The sequence below is a fragment of the Gossypium raimondii genome, chromosome 9 (genome assembly GCF_025698545.1).
Source record: "Gossypium raimondii isolate GPD5lz chromosome 9, ASM2569854v1, whole genome shotgun sequence".
Classification (NCBI taxonomy): domain Eukaryota; kingdom Viridiplantae; phylum Streptophyta; class Magnoliopsida; order Malvales; family Malvaceae; genus Gossypium; species Gossypium raimondii.
In genome coordinates this window covers 34,188,809-34,210,361 of record NC_068573.1, presented here as the reverse complement: position 1 = coordinate 34,210,361, position 21,553 = coordinate 34,188,809, and the positions used below count along the sequence as shown (strand labels likewise).

General features: G+C 30.3%; 1 long non-coding RNA gene across 1 annotated transcript; it reads left to right on the top strand.

Moving 5' to 3' along the window:
• The first annotated feature begins 715 nt into the window (after positions 1 to 715).
• On the top strand, positions 716 to 8,204 carry LOC105799189 (uncharacterized). The gene is made up of 2 exons (XR_008189084.1): positions 716 to 1,730; positions 4,727 to 8,204. It is a non-coding gene; the product is annotated as an uncharacterized LOC105799189 (long non-coding RNA).
• The last annotated feature ends 13,349 nt before the right edge of the window (positions 8,205 to 21,553 follow it).

Here is a 21,553-nt window from a genome sequence, read left to right as displayed (position 1 = left end):
CAATATCCAAATAATATCAACAAAATAATAGCAACATAATAGTAAAATGGTAGCAAAATAGGGAGAAAACAACAAGAAAATAATATTAAAAAATACAGATTTTTTTTGTCCTTTAGTGAATTCAGGCCGGGCCCGGGCCAAAATTGTCTTACCCAAGGCTCGGCCTATTTTTTAAACGGGCCTTATTTTTTTGTCCAAGCCCATTTTTCGGGATTATATTACATTTCGGGCGGGCCTTCGGGCCAGGTCGGGTAGCCCGACCCATGAGCAGGTCTACCTATTTAATATTTACAAACTCAATTTAAGCAAACGGAGTCCCGAAATTGTATTTTTTAACACCACTAGAAATCGAGTCGTTACAACTATAAGCAAATAGATATATCAAACTGATTTAATTCTAACAATAGAATCCAAAAACATGTTTTGTGTGTTGAAAAGAAAAGAAAAGGATGCAAATTCCGTACCATTACCATCCGTAGATGGCAAATAATATGAATTGAAGTTGTAAAAACCCTAATGGAATATAATAGTGATGCGGTTATTTTATATAAACTACGTAAATGGTTATTTAATTATAAAAAATTTTATTTTTAGACACTGGATTATTTTGGTTAGTCTCGTTCAAATTATCCACCGATATCTGACATGGATTTTAAAAAATTTTAATTTCTTTTATTTTTAAGCCAAAACCAATAAAACTCAAACACGTAGCTTTGGTTTCTTTGTTTCTATCATCCTTCACATCTCTTCAAATGAGGCATCATTATCGCTCCCATCATCATCTTCTTCTCCGTCACCAGCTCCCAAGATTAATTGAACGGTTCGGAGACGACTCACCACACGTACACCCAGCCCAACCAACCAGACAACTGAGCTAAGCTCTCTCTCAAACTCATCCATAACTCATATTGTGTATTGTTAGGTAGTAAAAAGTCAAAACCTAGCCAAGTAGAGGAAAACATGAACTCATCACCAAATCCTCCCCAGCCGCCTCCGTCGCAGTCTTCCACATCTTCCACGCCACGGATGGCTCCAACAAGAAACCTTACACCATTACCAAGTCTAGTGAGAGCTGGACTGAAGAAGAACACGACAAGTTCTTCGAAGCTCCTCAACTATAACTTCTTCTTCTTCTTCTTCTTATATATATATATATATTAAAGATGAAAATTTTCGTTTTTTTTTTCTTTTTTAGAAAATAAAGCGAATTACGAATACTCCAAACCATGAGTTACTGTTTTTTTCGTTTTCCAAGTTTCCATCTCCTTCTTTAGTGGGGGAAGATTTCCTTTTTTTTCATGTTGTTTCTTAATTTCAATTCTGTTTTGGCTAGTTTAAAACTTAGAAAATCTTGACTGTCTTTTCTTGTTTCAACTGCAAAGTGGATTCTTTTAATGATGTAAATTTGGTCTTCAATTCAAGTTATTTTGGAGCTTAATTTTGGCTGAAGTTGGTACAATAATTTAACTAATCATAATTTTTACAGCTTCCTTATCAACTCCTGTATTGAACCTTGTACGAGAATGCCAATGGCAATGCATTTGGATCCTTTTTTTCTTGTTTAGGATACCATTAGCAGCTTCTGCCTTGTTCCTCTTTATGTCTATTACCAATTTGAGCTAATACCGTGGTTTCAATTAATCTTGGGAGCTGGTGCCGGAGAAGAAGATGACGATGGGGGCGACGGTAGTTGTTTCAGTTGAAGAGATGATGAAACAAAGAAACTAAAGGTACGTGTTTCAACTTTATTGGTTTTGGTTTAAAAATAAAAGAAATTTAAAAGCTTTAAAAATATATGTCAGATTTTCGTTTGTGCGGCCAAAATGGTGAAGTTATATAATTTTAGATACTTAATATGAAAATTTTTATAACTAAAATGAAGATTTATGTAATTTACCTGAAAATTTAAGAGTCTCAGATGGATTTAAATGTTTAAAGACTGTAAAGGCGAAATTAAATAAATGTAAGGCTAAATTAGCTGAATGGGCTAAAATTTTTTTTGTCCGTTTTTTAATTTTATTTAGGAAAATAGTTCGTTTTTTATTTTATTTTCACTTTAATTATTGTATTCACTTCTATTTTCATCCGGAGAATTAAAGTAAATTGAACTTGGATTCCGAACTTGTATGCTCACAACAGCTAACGTATAAAAATTGGCTCACACAACCTTCGTTATAAAATGGCTCAGACGAGCTTTAGACCAGGGTTACTCACACGACCTTAGTTCAATATTTCTCACACGAACTTTAGAGAATCCGAAACATATGCTGGATCTCAAACCATCATATTAATCCCTGATCAAACACTCATTTTTCCTTTTTGGGACCCTAATGACATGCCATTTGTATCATAATCATTTATTAAGTTCACACGAGCATTGTTACAATATTCGAATCATTTCAATCCCTGTGATATCGTCATATACATATCATCCAATTATATATGCATTTCATATCCATTCAATACATCATGTTTTTTCATATTAACCATATTTTCCGTACTTTATTATTTAGTCTTTTGGATGCCAAAACCATCAAAATTCAATTAACCTAAATTAATAGACATTGTAATATAATTCAAGCATAACATAAAATAACATAGTAAGTTCTATATGAACTTACCTAACAAAACAACACATAAGATGTCGATGACAAATCCTTAATTTTGCCTTTTCCTCGATTATCCTCCGATTGGTTCAATTCCTGATCTATATGGTAATTCATTTCAATTTATCAATTCCAATTACCTTATAACATCCTATTATATGCATATGTCAATTAAATTTCATTTTCAAATGTTTCCTAAAGTTTTACATTTTATTCAGTTTAGTCTCTAAAATCGAAATTGCCAGATCTTTTAAATTTGAGCCTCGGTTTTGAAACTGATATCAATTTCATCCTTCTACAACCCTCTATTATATGTAATTACAAAAATTTAACATCAATTTTGAAATTTATGCTCTTTAGTCTCTATGTTTAAAAACTAGCAATTACAAACTAATCTATTTTCATTTCTAAGCTTAAAATCTAACAATTTAACACCATTTCATCAAGCATTCATCAATGGAAACTTTTAACAGTTTTACAAATTGGTATACGGGCTAACTAAATCAAACTCTCACAACCTCAAAAACAAAAAAAATTACAAGAAAAGGACTAAATTGAACATACCTATAAATAGTCGAAAGCTTAAGCTTCCAAAACCCTATTTCTTTTATTTTAGCTTGTGAGGAAGAAGATGATATGAAGAATGTTTATTTTTTCTTTTAATTTTAGTTTATATAGTTAGGTTAATAATTAATTAAACTTGCTTAACTTAATTAAATATAATTAATTAACCTAAAACATAATTTAACAAATTTGGTGGGACACAATTGTCATCCACCACCGCTTGGACTTTTGAAAATGGTCTATTCACCATCTTAATCCCTTAGCTTTGTAAAATTTATAGCGATTAACTTTTATGACTTTTACAATTTAGTATTTGTACCTTAATTAACAACCCAATCGACAAAATTAATGGACCAAACTTTAATTAATATTTATACTAACCTTGTAAATATGTGTTGTAAGAGCCCAATTTCGCCCAGGCCCAATAATAAAACAACAGAAAAAATAACAGTCTATTTACAAGGCCAGAGAGCCCAAAAAAAATATTACAAGCCCAAATACAAAGAGAGGCCCAATAGCCCAAAATCCTAATCTTTCAGCAGAAACCCTAGTTCCCTAAGACTATCCGCGCCGCACCCTTCGCCTCGTCAGCAAGCTCGTCACCCAAGGTCTAATTCCCCGTCTACCCTTTCACCGAAATGGCAAGGCGCGGCTCCCCAGCGCCATTGACCTTGCCATGGATACCTACAAAGAAAGAATGAAAAAGCAAAAACAGCACAGAAGTAGAAAGCAGAGTAGAAACAAAAAAGAAAAAGAAAAATGAAATATTGTAATTAAAATGGCTATAAAAGCCAAACTCTTGTAAGATTCAAAGGCAGAGAGAAATACAAAAAACGAGATTTTGAAATATCAGAGAACAAACAAAACAAAAGGTAGTTTATTATTCTTATTTTTTTATTTTTTTAAAAAAAGGCATAATAAATAAAAAAAATAAGACCCTTTTACCTGTCGTTTCGCCTTCAATCGCTGTCAGAGACCATCTCCAGCCACGAATACCTTAGAGCCCGTTAGAGACCTGCCTAGGGTTTGATGAACGCGCAAGGCTGAGAGTTTTTTTTTATTTTTTTCTTTATTCTAATTTTTAGAAGGCATTAGCCTTCAGATATGGCTCTTATAGGGTTAAATAACGCTAAAAATGATTTTTTTGTAACTCCGGCCACCGGAGCCAACGGTCGTCATCGCTAATGACCGATGGCCACGGCGGGGCGACGACAGCCCTATGGCCTGACTCGGGGACATGTTTAGAGAAGAAAAAGGAAAAAAAGAGGATTTTTTTTAAAACGCAAGAGAAGTGAAATTTTTTTTCAAAATTTTTTGGCTTATATAGGGCCTCAGTGCGACGTCGTTTTGGCCTGACTTTAGAAGCCCCAAAACGGCATCATTTTGAAGTACAACCCAAATCTCCCCTAAGATTTCCATGGAGGGGATAATTTCCATTTTCGCATGGAGGGGATAATTTCCATTTTCGTCCTTCTACTTTTTTACTCTTTTTTAATTTCATCCTATTCCCATTTTATTTGTTATAATTACACCCCTTTAATTTTATTTTCTTACAGATCAGTCCCTTGACCCACTATTGACCCACTAAGGGAATGACATCTGTACTGGGGTTGGGAAAATCATTCTTTGAGTCCCCATACTTTTCTGTTTTATTTTAATTTGATCATTTATGTTCTGTTTTTGTTTCTTTAAATTTATACTTTAAATTTTATCACATTTTCAATTTGGTCCCCCTTAGTAATTGACAACCACTTTAAATGTGACACATGTGCACTTGTTGGGATAATCTCCCTCTGAATCCCTATATTTTTCTATCTATTTTTAATTTAATCCTTTATTTTTGGATTCTTCGCAATTTATTCTTTAAATTCTATCACAGTTTTAATTAAGTCTTTTATATAATTTCACACATTTACTTTTAGTTTTCTTAATTATTTTTAGCATTTTCAATTTTATTATTTACATTTTGCCTTTTGAATCATGTGATTTTTATTTTCATCTTTGATTTATTATTTTCATTTTATTATTAAATATGGTATTAATCACATCATGATTGTTATTGTTATTATCATTATCATCAATTTGTGTCGCTATTATTATTATAGTTGCATTATTACTATTTGATTATCATGATCTACCATAATTTTGCTCGTATATTTTTATTTTACGATACTCATTTCAAATTTTATCTATGTTTTATTTATTTTTATGTAGTTATTTTATTTTATTATAATTATTACCATGTTAACCATTATGCTTAGATATATTTATTCTGTAACAGCCTGTTTTTCAATGGTGTCAAAAACAGTGGCTTTGGGGCCACCAAATTCAACGATTAAGTTTGTAAATATTATGTTTAATATTTACGAGTTAATTGTAATTTTAAAAAGGTTTTTTGATATAGTGATTTTTGTTGTATAAATGATTTATTAAGTTCAAGTGGTTTTAGAAAATGAGGTATCGGGACCTCGTTTCTATAAACTGAGCTGTAAATATTTTTATAAATATTTACAAAGTGTCATTAAGGTGGTATTAAAGTTTCGTTGAAAAATTTTAACGTTTCAATAGTTAATTAATTAGAAAGGACTAAATCGCGTAAAGTGCAAAAGTTGTGTTTTATTAGCTAAAGGTATTATATAGCTATAGATATTTAAAGTGGAAGTCCTTATCTGATAATTAGACCATTGAAGGTGATAGTGGATGTGCATAGCTTGACAATTGTGTAATTTTTAAAGTTAGGTAAGAGTAATTTGGTAATTAAGTAATAAATGATAAATTAAATAAAACAAACAAAGTTGTCATCTTTCATTCTCTCTTTCAACCGAAAATACCAGAAAAAAGAAGCCATGGAAGCTTGAAAATTTTGGCTAATTATATCCCCTACATGTAAGTGAATTTTGAGTTCGTTTTTAATGGTTTTTATGTTTTTGAGATCGTTGCAACTAGGTCCAGCTAGCCCGTACCTTCGATTTTGAAACTGTTAAAGATTTTGAATGTTTCCATTGATGAATCTTTTGATTTTTTATGTTAGATGATGAATTTGGAATGTTTATTTATATTTAAAAGTATTTTCTTAAGTGATTTTAATGAATTTTTGAGTAGGGACTAATTTGTTAAATTAATAAAAGTACAAGGATTTAATGTGAAATTTTTGCATAAATGGGCTATTTTGGATACCATGAATATTTCGCTAAGCTCAATTCTGGGTAAACAAAATGGTTAATTTGCATGTTTTGGGTTCAAGGACTAAATTGAATAAAAGTAAAACTTTAGGGGTAATTTTGTAAAATGTAAAAATGAACAAATTGTATGAAATGAATTGTTTTATTGTCTAAATTAATATATTTAATGAAATCATTAATTTAGATCAAGATCGGGTGGAAAATCAAGGAAAATGAAAATTACTAAAATGTCTTTAAACTTTGGTATTTCTGCAATTTAGCCAGGTAAGTTTGTATGAACTATACTATGTATATTGTTGATTAAATTGAATGTTATTATATGAATTTTATTGAATATGTTATTATACAATTAGCTTATAATGAAACGAGGAAAATTCAATGACGCACGACGATAATCGAGTCCCGTTTGAACCTTAGGAATATTTAGGATACAAATGACGTCACTAAGAGTTACTGTGTTGCGGGTGCTGGTCTTGTACGTCCTACCGGTGGCTAAGTTTTTGGCATGTGTTACGGTTACTTGACAGCTTGTGTGAACAGCACTGTGTAGCTACGTCCTAACTGACAGCTTGTGTGAGTAGACCCATATATGGCTCGAAAGAGAGCATTGATATGAGATATGTGATAGTATTGGCTTCGACCACATGTTGGCACTTAGTGTGCAAGATTTTTGTGTATCTGATATTATTCTAGTGGTTCAATAGGAAATATTCTGTTACGAGACGATATAAGTTTGATACGAACTAATACAAGTATATACATGAAATACATCAAAATGATGGACATGATTTTGAAATACATATACATGATATATGTATATGAATATCTTTGATGTGTTGTTACATGGTAATTATGAAAGTTGAGACGAGTAATAAACTCAAGTGTGACATGTTGAGAAAATAAGGTTATCAATGTCAAAATTATATGAAATGTGTTCAAGTATGTTAACATGTGTTCTTGTTTGATGCTTAGGCAAGTGCCAAGTTGTTGGTTGAACGGTATTCTATTTACTTATAAGTTGCATTGGAATGGTAAGGGCTCAAATGAGAATATGCTTGTACTCATAAAAAAGTGGTAAGGTTTAAATTATACAATTTCTTATGAAATGGCTTATCATATGATTAATTCAAAAAAGGGTTATGTTTAAATGTACTAGCTTGTGGCTATGGTTGAATGATATGCTTATGTCTGGTGTGTTATGCATATGGAATGGGTGTGGAAAGTAATGAAATGCAAAAGAAAATAAATGAATTTGGAAGAGTTTAAAGTTGTTTAAAATCATACTATGCTAGAGATAATATGTATAAGTGATACTGTGGATTTACTCATTTTGTGAGTTGTTGAATTTGGTTCCATGAATCATGTGGTATCGGTATATGATTATTCTTTATATGTATAAATTTCATGTTGGAAATGGATTGATCTGATTAAAGTTTATATGAACTTACTAAGCAGTAATTGCTTTCGTAGTTATTTTTCTCTACTTTACAGATTATCGAAGCTCGATTGGGTTGAAAGCTCGTCGAAGATTTATCACACTATCCAGCGATTATATCGGTAGATTTTGATGTCTTGGTTAAGGTTATAATGGCATGTATAGGTATTTTGGCTAATGTTGACATATGTGTTTTGGTTGTTGATATGGTCATTTGGGTTGGCTTGACTTATGGCATTTTGGTAGTGTTATGAATTTAGTTTTGTTAGCCTTAAAATGGTGAATAGTTGTTTTGCTATGTTTCAATTATGGAAGATAAAATGAAAGGCTAAATATACATATTGTAATGTCTTATGGCATATGTAAACGTGGTGATTGGTACTTTTTTATGAAGGACTTATATGACTATTGATGCTAGTGGTTGAATGGTATACTTAGTATCATTTGGTATGTTATAGTAAGTAAATTCAATGGTATGTAATGATGCAAACTTAGTTAGAAGTTAATCAATTATTTTGGCCAAATTGAGTATATGGTTATACATGTTTTAATATTGTCATTTGAGATGCCTTTGGGCATATTGGTTGGATGTTATTATACCATATGTTTTTGGCTTGATTTTGCATGATTGTAGTGCCTTTTGAGGGCTTATGTATATGTGAAAAAGGGATTATAGGTACATGTTGAAAAGGGTGAGAAAAATGTCTTGTAAAATAGCCTATTTTCGTCCACACGGCTGAGACATAACACGGGCAGAGACACAGGCGTGTGTCTCAGTCGTGTGTGACACACGGTCGTGTGTCCCTTATAGTTTTCAAAAGGTTGCAAGTCAAGTTTTACATGGCCTAGCACATGGCCTGGCACACGAACATGTAAGGTTATTTCGAAGGGTACACGGCCGTATGGCTTGGCCGTGTGACCCAAGTCAGTGAGTTATACAGGCACAGACACGGGCTGGGACACAGCCGTGTTTCCCTATTTTGAATACCCACACGGCCTAAGACACAAGCGTGTCTCTTGGCCGTGTGAGTCACATGGCCTGGCCACACGGCCGTGTGACCCCTGCAGTTTGTAAATTTTCATCTTTTCCCTAAAATTTCTATATGTTTCTGATTTAGTCCCAATTTGTTTCTAATGTGCTTTTAGGACCTCGACGGCTTGTATAAGGGACAATATGTATGCTATTGATTGGTTTTTGCTATGATTGATGATATGAATTAAATGTTTTTAAAATTTTTGATATTTCTGAAATGTAAACTCCTGTAATGCTCTGTAACCCTATTCTGACAAGGGATACGAGTTAGGGGTGTTACATATTCATTCTCGCATTATGCTCAATCACATATCATATCAAGTGATGCATTCGTTTTTACGCAATGCATGAGAAGAAATTAACACCAAGGGGATATTCTTTATTTTGGGGATTCGATAAATTGTGCCCTTAACTTATGGGGTATGATTTTTCCTTGAACTAAAATAATTGAATATCCCTTCCCTTTTTTAAAAATAATAATAATAAATAAGATTGTGAAATTTGGACTATAATTAAACGGAGAGCGACCTTATTTTCGAGAATTCGAGATTTTGTGCCCCAACTTACGGGGCATGATTTTTCGTCTTGATCGACTCTAAATGAGAAAGCATCCTCATTAAAAATGCAATTTAGATCAGATTTCTTTCAATACCATCAAATAACACGATGCAAAGAAAGATCATATTTTAAATTCTCTTCAAATTTTTCATTTTTGACATCCTAATTTGGTCTTTTTTTTACATTTTTACAAATTTACCCTTAAAATATTACTTTTATTCAATTTAGTCCCTGAACCTAAAACATGCAAATTAGCCATTTTTAATGAAAACTCATGCTAGTTGAATAATCATATATTTTCCTCCTCCTCCTCATTCCACATCCTTAATGTATATAACATGCTTATATGTAACATTATCTATAATTTCACTATTTATTTATTTGTTCATTCAAAGTTGTCCACTTGAGTCATTATCACAAAATTATTTATATCTTGAGCTATGTAACTCTGAATTGAGATCCATAAATTTTCTCTAAAACTAGACTCACATATCTTTTTACTATAAAATTTTCAGAATTTTCGGTTTAGCCAATAAGTACAGTTTATTCTTTAAATTCATCTGTGTTCTGCTGTCTGACAGTTCTGACCCTTCTTCACTAAAAATTAATTATCTCCTGGTACAGGATTCGGATGATGTTCCCATTTGTTTCTCTTAATAATAGACTCATTCAGGATTTTAAACATATAAATTTAATCCCATAATTATTTTTCTCCAATTTTTTTATAATTTTCCAATGTCAGAATAGGGGAACCCAAATTCATTCTGAACTTGTCTCACATAATTTATTATATCTCATGATTTACAATTCCATTACTTACACCGTTTCTTCTATGATAAACTAGAATTAATAAGCTTTAATTCCATATTTTTTCATCCTCTAATTCGATTTCTATAATATATGGTGATTTTTCAAAGTTAACCTACTCCTACTGTCCGAACTATTTTAGTGCAAGATGTTGATTACTAAGTTTATAACTTCCTTATTCATTTTCTCTATAATATTTTCCATCACTTTCTCTTATTTCCTTCACTAATATATCAAGAATATAATACTTTATTTAAGAAAACTCTACTATAACATCATTTCCATGCTTTTTCAATAATAACATACTTAAAAATATATTGAAATCTTGATGTCCTTACCTTGTCCTATTAATTTTAATCTTTAACTTGATTTTGTCTCTCCTCCAGCTTCTATTTCTTGAATCTAACTTGATATTCTAACTCCCCATAGTCTCCTTGTTATCTTTCTTTCTTGATGGATATGAAAATTCTTTTGATTTCTAAGTGAAAATGGTGAATTTTTTGTGAAAAGACCAAATTGTAAAGAAAAGAAAGTTTCTTTCTTTCTTTTCTCTTCATACGTTGGATGCATGGGAAGAAGATGAAGATTATTCATCTTTCCTTCCATATATATACTAAATAGAAAAATAATAAAATAATAAAATATCATTTAAAAATCAAATTAAAATATTAATAAACTAATATTTATTTATTTAATTAATCTAAAATATCACCAACATCATCATTGCCTTCTATATTTCTCTCTTCTAATTGACCATTTTGCCCTTTATAATCTTTAAAAATTTTATCCTTGAGTCATCACCTAATTTGGTAAAATTGTGATTTAGTCCCTCAAAATTCTTCACCTTTTCAATTTGGTCCTAATTCATCCATTTTCCTTAGTTTCTAGATTATTTCACCCTTAAAATATTTACACTATTGGTCCTTCAACTTTTTCATATTTACACTTTAACCCCTCAAATTTTGAGTATTTACTCTTGGGCAACAAAACTTTTCTCACTTTTGCGATTTAATCCTTTCTTGAATTAATATGTCATAATATAATTCCCAATGTTGCCATAACTCAAAATTTCCCTTTTTGTCACTTTATTTCCTTATTTTACTATTAGGGATACCTACTTTCTTACTGTAGTAATTTTCGGGGTATTACAGTAGTAATTTTCGGGATATTACACGTATAAGGGACAATATGTATGCTATTGATTGGTTTTTGCTATGATTGATGATATAAATTAAATGTTTTTAAAATTTTTGATATTTCTGAAATGTAAACTTCGGTAATGCTCTATAACCCTATTCCGACAACGGATACGAGTTAGGGGTGTTACATATTCATTCCCGCAATATGCTCAATCACATATTGTATCAAGTGATGCATTCATTTTTACACAACGCATGAAATGAAATTAAAACCAAGGCGATATTCTTTATTTTGGGGATTCGATAAATTGTACCCCTAACTTACGAGGTACGATTTTTCCTCGAACTAAAATAATTGAATATCCCTTCCTTTTTTAAAAAAAAATAATAAATAAGATTGTGAGATTTTGGCTATAATTAAACAGAGAGCGTTCTTATTTTCGAGAATTCGAGATTTTGTGCCCCAACTTACGGGGCATGATTTTTCGTCTTAATCGACTCAAAATGAGAATGCATCCTCATTAAAAATGCAATTTAGATCAGATTTCTTTCAATACCATTAAATAACACGATGCAAAGAAAGATCATATTTTAAATTCTCTTCGAATTTTTAATTTTCGACATCAAAACATCAAGTAATCAACTAGGTACCAATTTTGAGAGTTATGAGGATGCTAATCCTTCCTCACACATAACCGACTCTCGAACCCATTTTCTTAAATTTTGTAAGCCAAAAATCATCATTTTGGTAAACCTAACCTTTTATGATTAAATTTTGAGGTGATCCAAATCACACCTAAATAAAAAAGATAGGTGGCAACTCCATTTTCATTTTAAAATAAAAGTCAATTTGAAAAACAAAAAGGTTTCGACATGTGTAAAAGCCAATCAAGGTCCCTAAGCACAAAACAATTTCATGTCAATAAACTATACCATCTAACGAGGTGTTTTTAAGTACTTAGAAGACTTTGGCAATTTTTATTTTGTATTGTAAAATTCGGTGTGCTCCTCGATGCTATTACTCTTCCCATTTTAAGTCTTTTTACTTCGACAATGACTGGAGGTAATAATCGATCATTCTTCAACTATTTTCTTTTCTAATTGATTGAGTACACTCACGTTCATCATAACCACAACATCCAACTTTGATTATGCGCATTAGCGAAGTACTATTGAAGATTTTTCTTCCTCTAACTTCTGAATTTGAGGATAGTTGTGATTTGACTTGTTGATGAGTTTTTCATAGGAGCCGTTGTGTCTTTGATGAACTGGCAAGAGATAAAATGCAAAGATTGTCCCACTTGGAATGATAGAAATTTGAGCTACAATCTCTAAAGTTTGTTGAGTGCAAAGAAATCTTATTTATAAATTTGAGCTACAATCTCTGAAGTTTATTGAATGCAAAGAAATCTTATTTATAAATTTGAGCTACAATCTTTGGAAGTTTGTTGAATGCAAGGAAATCCTTTGATGCTTTTCTTCAATGAAGTTTCGATCTAAGGGTCACCTAGACTTTATCTTGAAGGGTCATCAAGATTTTATCTTGAAATGCATTTGGAGAAATGCTTGCTTGAGAATTTAATTTAGTATGAATTCAAGGGACTTCGAGACTTGATCTTGAATCAATAAGGCTTACTTAAAGGGTTGTCAAGACTTAATATTGAAGAACGAGTTTTATCTCCTTTCTAATGATGCAACCAGATGGATGGGAGAAAGCTTTGATCCAAGTGTCTTCAAGATTTGATCTTGAATAGTAGAGTCCACTTCAAAGGTCTTCTAAACTTGAACTTGAAAACAAGTTTAGTCTCCTTTCTGCCAATTGAGCAGGATTTGAGAGTGACTTTCTTCAAAATTGATTTCTTCAAATTAATTAGAGTTAAAATAATCATTAAAGAATATGATATGTTTATAAAATAGTTCTAAAAAGCTTTAATTTTGTTATTTATCTCTTATTAATTAATTTAATTTAATTAGAGATGAATAATAATGGTACATTATGAATATTGATTGGTAAAAACTTTTCTTCTACAAGACTGATTGACAAAAATCGAGATTTAATTTTTCTATTAGATGGAGCCTGGAAAACTATATTTAATGGTGATACTTGACCATACACCTGTACTGGTAGTTAAAATTCATGAAAATAGGGGGGGGGGGGGGCGAAGCTAGGGACTTGTGCCGGGAACCAAAATAAAATTGTAAAATTTCAAAGGACCTAGGCTAAAGCTTTTACATTAAAGAGCTTCAAGTTTTTGGGAGGGGCCAAAACTGCACAGAGCTAAAAATCTTATATTAAATTATTAAATTTTGAGATGGAAATTTTCCATTCAATTAAAGGAATTATTGATTTTGTCGAAAAGGCAAAAAAAAATATTTTTTTTTTAATTTGATCATGGGCGAGCCCTTACCTACCACCCTACCTTCGCCCTTGCATGGGACGACCTCCTCCTATTTGTTCTCAAAGGCTTCCTGCTATTGGTGTCAAGAAACAAGAGCTATAACATGAAAATTTTAGTATATCATTGTACTAACTTCTAGTTACTGTATTCGACCATTTCAAATTCTGAAAAAGGAAAATTCTTTATACACATTTTTTTCAACAAAGAGATTAAGATGAACCCAGAAAGCCTAACCCTATCCATCTTTAACTCCATATGTGTCTATTTGAAATGAAGGACCACACCAAATAGGCAAATTGTTTCCAATTGGTCAATCTGGCAAATTGCAATGCAATAGATTTCAGCAAAGAAATTAATCAAGCGAATAGAGAGGCCATTAAATCTTATTGATAAAATTTCATACAATAGCCATAATCTTAATTAAAGCCTCCCTTGACAGGACCACTCAATAAAGCCTCGGCTTTACAATTTGCACTGCATTGACTTCTGAACACAATCCCCACCCATTGCTTAGAAGCAATTCCACCAAATAATGGAACTCCCAAGCATTTTTCATTAATGTCTAACCCAATCAAATACAATTTTCTTGCTAGGAATTAGTGTAAATATTATTTTTCATGTCATTGAAATAAGATTATAGATTGGAGCATGAGACATTTTCATGATTGGACTGGTGTTATATATGTGGATGATGCCAATTTGAAATTTGGTTTTGTAAAACTTTTTTATATTTGTCAACATCAATTTATAGTCATTGGTAATGTTATTGAAGCATGCTCATAAATAATTTATTCATTTTAACCCACATAAGTTACTTGTTAATTAATCAATTGATTTCTATCATTGATCCGAAATTATTGACTCAAAACATAATTTGTTCGCTTCTATAGCTCTATTTTGACTTATTTCCTATTTCTACATAATTGCATGGCTCTAAAAATTTTCAATAATACCGATCACCAAACTTGTCTTGCACTTCCCATTTCATACACTATCAATAAAATTTAAAATTTTATAACTAAAATTGGACTAATATAATATAAAAGAAATGAAACACGTGGTAAATTTTAACTTTATTTGTGAAATTAAAAGAATGTTTTATTTAGTTTTTAATTATAATTTGGTAAAATGTGTGTTTTAGTTTTGAATTCAATTTTCATTAATTGTATCAAATAATTAGAGCCACACATGGGATTTCGAGATAATTATTTTCAAAAAAGTATTTTAAATTTAAATTGTAAATTTTTTAATTTATATAATTGATAAATTAAACTCACGGAAAAATGAATATTAAATGACCCCACAAAAAATTGAAAATAAAGGCTTAACCTATAAATTAATACCCAATTTTTTTTTCTTATTTTAGTACTTGAACTACCTTTTCCCCAAGTTGGTATTTTCCTCCATTAAGTCTATTTAAAAAACGCTTAACTCACAAATTAGTATGAAAATTATACATGTTTTCCAAAATTGGTACCTAAACTATTCTTTCGTTACCCATTTTAAACCAATTTGTTAAACCCATTAAAAAAGTTTCACCCAATAATAGACTACCACATCATATAAACTTTAAAAAATTTCTTTTATTTTATTTTTTTCTTTTACATTATTGCTCTCTTTTTATTTTTTTTTCTATTTTTCCTTTTCTTTTGTTCTTCCTTTAAAATGTCTAGTAATGCCTGTCGAAATCATTTTTTGATAAAACAAAAATTTAGTTGTCGACTTTAAAAAACAAAAAATGGAGTCGCCACCGATCCTTTATTGAGGTGTGATCGGCTCACCTTAAAAACGATTCTGGTCTAAGAAATTTGAGAAAATGGGTTCGGGAGTCAGTTACACACGAGGAAGGGTTAGCACCCTCGTAACGCCCAAAAATCGGTACCAAATTGATTATTTGATGTCTTAATGTCGAGGGTTAAAAAGATTTTTAAAATTCAAATGATGAAACTTGAAAAGGATAATCAATTGTTCAAGTCATGCGAAGAAATTGAGACCCAATACGTTAGGGTACAATTTCTCAAAATCCCCGAATTTTGAATATCACTTTTGTTTTAAAAGTAAATTTTCATTTCGAGGAAGCAATTATGTCATGCCCAATACGTTAGGACATAACAAATTAAGTTCCCAAAAATGTTTTTTACTTATGCATTTTAAATAGCGAATATTCTCGGTTATTTGGAATTAACAAAGAAAATCGGAACCCAATACGTTAGAGCTCAATTTCCTCGAAAATCCCTAACTTTGAATATCGTTTTTATTTTAAAAACCCTTGAATCATAAAAAATGATTTTAATGTTTTGACAAAATCAAAATGTAATTGAAAAATGTGTTAAAATGTCAATGCAATATGAAACAAATATTTTAATTTAAATTATGTGTATACATAAGTATGATATATAAACAATTTTAGCAAATATGTATATGGATATGAGAGAAAAACGTAAGTCATAAAAAAACAATGATAAAATACATATAAAATATATTAATACATTTAAAAAATGTATAAGTATAATGTATTAGTAAATATAAAAACATGGAAAATATTTATAATAGCCTTGAAAGGAATGCAAAATATATGTACACGTTATAAAAATGTATAAACATATGAATTATAAAACATGAAAATATAAATATCATAAAAAATATGAATGTACATAAAATATATAAACTATAAAAATAATATGATATGATAATAAAATATATACGTACTACATATATGTATTTAAAACATTTAGAATATACATATATATATATATATATATATAACATACGTGCGGGTGTATATATATAGGTTTAAAAATAATAATATACAATATAATAATAATTAATATAATAAAATTAATAATATATAAAAAAAACTAAAACAACAGATTAATGATTAAATTGAAAACAAACGAAGGTTTAAAGCCAAATTTAAAAATTGAAAACACAAAAAGGGACTGAATTAAAATGCGCACAAAAGGTGGAGGACCGAAAGGGAAAATTCTCCTAAACCTCCTAAACACTGCGTTTAAAGGGGATTAAAATAAAATAATTTAAAATTTTCATGGAAAAATTTAAAAATAAAGACTATGATCTTGAAATGATGGAAAAATAAAAAGGATTAAAAACATAAATAACCCATAAATAAAACCCCATTTCATTTGCAGCCAATAAAACCCATTTCAGACCCCTAAAAAAAGAACTCCTCTACCATTTTAAAATCACGCCGTTGCCATCTCCCTTCCACCGTTTCAGACCCATTTCCGACCGGCCACAACGACGACGACGGCGCCTCAACGATAAGCTCTCTTTTTCCTTCCCTTTTGTTTTTATTTTTGCTTTAAAAATCAAAGGAAAAGCCCCAAAATAAAATAAAAAAACAGTAAAAAGAACAGGGAAAAAAAAAACAAAACCGATCACCTTTCCAAAATTTTCTCCACTGATTCTTTACTCGTATTTCTTTTCTTTCAATACAATATTTTACTAACCCCTTTTTACATCAATCCATTCCCCCTTTATACAATTGAAATCCCCCCCCCCCCTTTTTACAATTTTTTTGCTGTGTATATCCTCTTAGTGCTATTCGTAGTTTGCAGGTGCGTGCGTGAAGGGCTAAACGTGCGAGCAACGACGTGGGCAGTGGAACTAGGGGTGTTCATTCGGTTAACCGACCCGAAATAACATTAACCGAATTAACTGACCTTTCAAAATCTTTAACCGTTAACCGAACCGAAATTTTTTCAAAAAAATTAACCGAACCGAAATTTTTTCAGGTTAATTCGGTCGGTTAACCGAATTAACCGAAAATTATATGTTTTTTTATTTTTGGTTAAAAATTAACCGAATTAACTGAATTACCCGAATTAACCAAATTAACCAAATTAACCAAATTGAATCACTACATAATTAAATTATTTTTAGACTTTTAGACTTTAGTTTTAGTCTTAGTTTTAAAATTTTATTTTTATTTATTAAATTATTTGTAATTTAATTTTATGATTGGGTTGGGTTGGGTAATTGGGTTGGGTTGAATACTTGGGTTTAGATTGGGTTTAGGTGAATAGTGGGCCTATTTGTATATTATAATTTTATTTATTAATTTTTTCGGTTAACCGAAAAAATTCGGTTAACCAACTGGTTTCGAACCGAATTATCGTTAACCGAAAAATTAAAAAATAATTAACCGACCCCGACCGAAAAAATTCGGTTAACCGACCGATTAACCGAATTCGGTCGGTTAACCGAATTTTTTCGGTTTTACCCGAATTTTGCACACCCTTAAGTGGAACGATTGCTGCGACAAAGGCGGCTGCTGCTAACTGCTTAGGGTTCTTTGATTCTGTTTAGTGTTTTAGGCTAGTGGGTTTATTTAGGGTTGGGGTGTTATTGGGTTTAAAACTGGGTCTGTAATTTATTGTATTTTTATTTCCAGGTTTATGTATTTGGGCCCGGGCTAAAATGGCCTATTACAATGCCAACAATGCTAAAAATTAGCCCTCCCAGGGTCGAGACTCTGGCAATTAATTTCATTTTTTAGCTTCCCCATCCACTTGCTTAACTTGACGGGATTGAAAAAGTTCTTTCATTGATCAAATTTTGTGTTTTCAAAACCAACTCAGACTAACCAATCGAATCAGGAATCGACCGAGTTACCATTTTGGATATAGGGGTTAAATCGATTGACTTGTGAACCGATACAAATTGGTTGAAACAGGCTAAAAAAAGGTTAAACCAATTGTCTTTATTTGTTAAATATTTTTATTTTTATTTCTATGAATATTTTAATAATTTATTTGATCGAAGTGGTCAAACTTGGTGACCTGATTGGTTCAACCATCAACTCACGTCTAAAATCCTTGATCAAAACCATGAATCTCAAAATGCTCACACTTGTAGAAGAAGCCCAAAATGAGAGAAAGAATAAAGAAAAGAAATAAAAGTAAAAATATATATAATAATACTTTTTATCTTATTTTCACATGACAATTTTTAACTGCTCATCTTTTTAAAATAGAGTTAATGGTTTGACAGACAAGTGAACAAACAGAGGTACCAACTAGGGAAGAAAGTAGTTTAAATACTAATTGTGACAAAAAATTAAGTACCAAAATTGGAAAATAAAAAGAATAAGAAGACATAGTTTAGGTACCAATTTATATGTTTAGCGAGAAATAAATTTAATTTACAAAAAAATAATTTATATAAAATTGATTATTCTCTCTCAGTCTCCACCCACAAAACCCTCAAAATCCCTAATCTCTCAAATTTCTTTCTTATATTCTCTCGCCATCTCTCCTTAGAATTTTTACAAGATATATACTTTTATCTGAGTCTACCTAATTAGACAATAACTCTTTTATTTTTAAGATTTATTGGTTAATGTTTAAAAGCTCTTCTTGTGATAGATTAGTTGTTTTATGCAATATCTAGCGTTAACTGATTGCATAATTTTGGGTGTTGCGGATAATAATTTTAGAGGTCGATTACTACAAATCCTAGAAGAAATTAAGATTGGTTGCATTTATAATCGTCAATTTATTGAATATTGATTAGAAATTTAGCATTTCTTTAAAATTCGTTGTTAGTGTGATTATTGTGAATATTATATTTATTTTCATATCGTGTTTGACATATTTCATTCTCAAGACATCAAATAGCACTTAAGTGGTTTTATTTTGTGAAAAAAATACTAGTTGTTTGTTAATATTGAATTTATTTTTGTGTTGTGTTTGAATTTCATAATTTATCATAATAATTCTATTTACAAAATTATTATTTGATAAATGAAAAAATTAAATACCGAAGAATTTTATAATATTAAATTTATTTTACAAAACAGTACGGTATAATTATATTATTTAATGATAATAATAAATTTTGATTTTTAAAATGATCTATTTTTATTTTTGATAAGATACTTCAATGGTTACAACACATGAAAAATGGTGAACAGTTGTGAAATAGTTACCAATTATTGAAATTTATTTTCTTTTACTTACTATTTCAATATTAATATTTATGCATTTGTTGAGACGCTTTAATTTTTCAGTTCATTCTTCTAAAACATACAGTGACATAGCACCTACATATTGGTTATTACTTTGTCTCTTTTTTATGTTTTTCTTAAATGTGCAAAAATTATCCAACTGTTCAAAAAATGTGGAGATATATGTAAACAAATTATGTCAAATTATTTAATGGAATTAACCCAAAATATATATACATTTCGAAACGTAGTCCTCCAAAAATGCATTGTATAGAATTTGACCAAAACTTGGTGTACTTTTAGCCGTCTTACCGATTATATGCATGCTCGAATGAGACACGAAATTTCTTTCTTTTTTCTTTTCTTTTTCCTTTGTAACTCTCCTCCCTTTAACTGTAATTATTTGTAACTAATTAACTCATTGTTGGTTATCCAATATCTCTTTTCTCCAGAATCTGATGGAAAACCTAATTCTTCAAATGATTGGTTAAAGCGTAATCTTTTACCAACAAGATAATAAAATGTAATTCAACGCAAGTATAAAACAAATATTATTTACTTATAACCCGTAAATAAGAAGATAATATGTTTCACTCACATCTCTCGCAAAGATAACAATACTCATACCACCCCAACTTTCAAATTTGTTATGTTAAATTTAGAATTTAATCCTCATTAATGTTCCAAATTTTTTATTATTATAAAATACTATGTTCCATAACAAAAACGCCATTGGAATTTGTTTTTCATTTTTAAAAATGTTTTGTTTGTACTTGAAATACCTATTTTACTCAAACTTCCTTGGATCCCATGAACAGCAGGATTGTTGACTGATCAGCAGCAGCTAGCCATTCAATTACAAATAATAAAGGCGGTGGGGTCCCTTTGTTTTTGCCTAACTCACCACTAGTTTCTTTTACCCTTTATCAACAAACAACAAATACTATTCAACTGTAACAGTTAAAAGAGGAGAAGACCCAACTTTGGTTTCTAAAACTACTGTATAGTTTGAAACAAGTTGATGATCCTGTGCATTCGTAAAAGACAAAACAAAGGGCCCTTACTGTGTCTTATGTCTTTAGTTTTTATTTCGCGTCTTAATTTTATCATTTGCTAGTTTTAATATTTTTATTTTTAGTATTTGAATTTTCTTGTCTTAATTAAATATTTGAGTTTGATTTCAATGTTTAAATTGGTACTTGAAACAAATAGAATCATGTGGTTCAATGAATATTTAACACGTATGTTCTAGTGAAAAATCATAGATAGTTAATTGAGAAAAAAAACAATTTCGTTTACGCACTTAATTAGGACAAAAGAAATTCAAATATCAAATCAGAAAACATTTAAACTAAACTTGAATATCAAATTAAAATAAAAAAATTAAATATTAAAACTAACATTTTTCATTAAGGTTTCACTTTCTTTCTTTCAAGTCGGGAGACCCACCGGCGGCTCCGGTCGGCCAAGTGGTCTGTGTTAGTATTTAGGACCCACTTCAGCTGCCAGGCTAATTAAATTAGACCATTGAATTTGGTCACCTGCTACAGGCTAGTACTACATATATAGGGTTTCCCTATCAATATGCTTTTTTTTCAGGTTAAACCTTTAAATTAATATAAAGTTGTTTTAGCATCTTTTTATAAAAATTGAATTTGAGATTTTAATTGTTAATTTCGTACATTAGAGAATATAAATTTATATCTGTTTAATTCAGTTGAATGTGGTAAATATTTATTTTGAATATTATTTGAATGAGTAAGCTGAAAAATGATTTAATTTGATAAAAATTGAAGTAAGGACAAAGTTGTAAAATTTGTAAATTTTTAATTCTAATTGTTTGAATAGTAAATTTTAAAATA